A 3,822-nucleotide genomic window follows, 5' to 3' on the forward strand; every position below is an offset into this window, starting at 1 on the left:
TTTGAATGACAGAGAATAGTTTTTGGCTCTGAAATATGCAAATTAGGACTAGAAGCAGTTTGGACATTCTTCACTGCACAAAGACCATGATCACTCTAGTTCAGAGAACCAATAGGATTCCTTCTACTAGACGCTTCTCATGCACAAAGACCATGCTCAAACATGTGTCTTGGTTGTATCATAGATTTGTTAAATAGTTTTTCATGAGCAGGACAAACCTAGAGCCTTCTCAACCATATCCATCGAGTGTCCAGTAGCTCCATTAGTTCTTTCACCTACCTAAACAATGACAAACATATGGAATAAGTTGCATGGGCAAAATAAAAAGGGGGTCTGCTGTTCATAAGTGCACGGGCAAAAAGCACAACATAAAAACAATGCGAGTTTGCTCCAAAACGTAGACTAGAATGAAAGATCAAGGTAATAACAAAAACAATGCAAGTCTGTTACCTTTGTTGAATCAAGAGGTATAGGTATGTCCACTGTCGCACCATGATCATTGTAGAAGCCAGCTGGTTCATGAGGAAGAGGTGGCCTCCGAGAATTAGAAGCAGCAGATACACTTCCTTCCTATAGAATAGATAGCAATAGGAAGATCGGTCAAATAATAGTTAAAGAAAACAGGTGGAAGATTAGAACCAGCTAGAAGCTTGGTTTGCATTTGCTAAAAGATAACAAAAAACTATGGCCCTAAAGCTCTGAATTGACAGTACTGTAAGTGTTAGGTGGAGCACATCAAGGGCCAACAGAGTCACAAATTCATAATGCAAGAGCACAAGCAACCACATGCCAATTTCCCAAGGAGAAAGAACTTCGGCAAAGACCTAATGCTACAAACAGACCTCAATTCCCTTGTGCCATTAATGACTCACCACCAAAAAAATATGCAGTTAGCCCTCAATTCCCTTGTGCCATTAGCATATTGTATCTTATGAAATATTGATGCCAACAACACTATGTGTAAATTTCCCCATAAAATAAGTTTTCACACATGCACTACAATGAGTAGGTCCCTAACATAACCCCTCAAATACACGGCTGCCAACCCCACACCCTCGAACCCAAGTATCAAATTCCATGTTGAAGCATCATTACTCCCTTAAAAACCTTAGAACAACAAATACAAGCACAACCATGGGGAATTGGACTTGTCTAGCACTCAATAGCTTGCTGCTGGCCCCTACTAGTCACTGGAATGGAGACTTTTACCATACTGATCATTGAAGAATAGACATTTAAAGATAGCAAACAACACAAACCCACCAAACAACAGAAAAATGCTGCAACCTATGCCTATAAAGTATTTTGTAGCACTATCTACAAATAGCAGTGAGGTGCACACATAGGAAAAATAGGAACAGGGAAACATAGAAACTCCCTTTTAGTTCAAGCTTCTGACGTTTACTTGTAGCATTAGAAATTATGACTGGGGCTTCTTCAACAACTATAGGATTATCCTTTGTACCTCCAGTTCCAGTATGATCCAACACACTTGCCTAAAATTCAAAAATACATTATTTAGGGAAATAATTTTAAACTAAAATCACTATTCTAAACACAATAACATAATCATCAAAAGAAAATTTTGAATAGAGATGATCCATCAATTTAGAAAATACAAAACTAAAGGAAAATGAATAAGATGTAGGAACATTGACCTCAGCATCATCTTTTCTACAACTGAGAGGGGATTTTCCAAGATGTTGAGATAGTCCATGTCGAGTCCTAGAAGCTACACTATCAGGACTAGAAGTTTGTGATGCATAGTTTTTCCTCTTCCTCTTCCTTCTACATGAATCTATAGCTAAATCTGCACCTAAAAATATTCATAAGAGTATGAACAAGACAAACAAAGTTAACTCAATGCTAAAACAAAGGTACAGATCACTTCATGTACCTTGAACTAATGAGTTATTGGAAGAAATAATTTTAGTTGGCTGAGAAACAACACAATTGTCACTACCAAAAATATTGTATGCACTATCTGAATTAACTTTTTTAGTCACAAAAACTTCTTTATCATTAATTTTAGTAGCAACAACCATTATGGGATCCACATCTTCCACATTAACTACAGTAGCAACAGCCAATGCGGTATCGAAAACATCTTCCACAATGGTATGAGTTGAACTAGTAGGCATTGGGGTTCATAGTCATAAGCCACTGCATCATTATCTTTGTCACTAACATTGGCTGGAGAAGGGATTTCAGTAGCAGAATTCTTAGGCAGCGGATCATCATCAACTGCATGACCATGACGCTTTTTCATGTACTAGAACATTGAGATGACAAGTTTGTTAGGGCTCCTAAAACCATGTGTTGTGTGATGTACTTGGAAAATGCCACACAAAGCTTCATTGTCATATCATGTCAAATTAATAGTACCATATGAATCCTGCAAAGTTCAATATGGAGGCTAGGTAACAAAATATTGTGGATTCTGCATATTAAAATAGCAATGAACTAAACTAGTAATTTATTCACAAATATTAAACTAAATGAAATACTCATGAACATACTAAACAAGGCACCTACTTGTTCATCAAATAATCTACACTCAATATACAGAGAATCCCAAAGAAGCACAAGCATTAACCGATAACAAAGATTCAACATAACAAGTTTCCTCAATAGATTTGACCTACACAAAATATATTACAGTTAGTTAGTCAGTAATCTAAACAAGAACAAAACAAACATGACAACACTCATAAAACCTCAAACCAAGACTTATCGGACGCTTTCCAAACTTATCAGCAGAGACACAATCATATGAAGCATATTTTTTTATCATTGAACCTTTCCAACATAGAATTCTTGGCAAATTTGGGGGAAGCTGGTGACGAGATCCAAAGTTCAGGAAGTCTAGATAGTAAGCCTACAAGAAATTATAAAGTGGTTAGTAAATACATTACAAATAGATGACAAAAAGTAATTGATAGGAAAACAAGCAAAGGAAAAAAGACATACTACAAAGAAGTATACACAGCCACCGATTGTCCTTCTTTGTTTTTTTCTGTATAATGATATTGAAGCAAACAACCATTCAAATACAAACTTGGATCAGTCCTAATCTTTCACAATCGAAACATCAATCAAAGCACCTAGATACTTGGGGCTAGGAAGAGTACTTGAGTTTAGGCACAGGAAAGTTGACAATGCAATAACCATGAAGTATCGAAAGATGTCATCATTAGACAAAGTGTTGCCTACCAACTTCCTGCCAAAGGTTTTGATGAGGGGCAAAGAAGTCTCATTGATTTCTTTAAGAAAATTGGCCTTTGTAGACTCATCTTTCTGCTGCTTGATGTCTTCACCACCAATTGGAATCCCTAAGAATAGGTGAACTAATTTTGTAGAAAAAGGGACTATTTTGCCTCCAACAAGTATATCAAAACAGTTGACATCGACTTAGATCCGCAATCCATTGTACAAAGTTTCTAGGCACTGAACATTCCATCATACTCAAGCAAGATCCCAAATCCATGATCCCTGGTGATCTTTTTCTTACACTCATCCAATCTTCTTATTTTCTCTCCAAAATACTTGTTATTGCACCTACTTCCTGCTTTAGCAGATGAACTCTCATCAGTAGTTGATTTTCCTTTACCAGTTCCTTTAATATCTCTAAGATTCTGAAAAAAACCAATGAAAAACTAAGTTTTTAGTTATGAAACTAATCATTAGTTCACTAAACATGGTGTCAAAAAAAGCACATGCTACTGAATTTACCTTTCTAGCACGCTTCTGGACTTCAGACGTCGTGATTTCCCTTTCTTCTCAATAGACTTAACAAACTGAAAAAAACAACATCAATAGTTA

Source organism: Miscanthus floridulus, chromosome 18, assembly GCF_019320115.1.
Source record: "Miscanthus floridulus cultivar M001 chromosome 18, ASM1932011v1, whole genome shotgun sequence".
NCBI lineage: Eukaryota > Viridiplantae > Streptophyta > Magnoliopsida > Poales > Poaceae > Miscanthus > Miscanthus floridulus.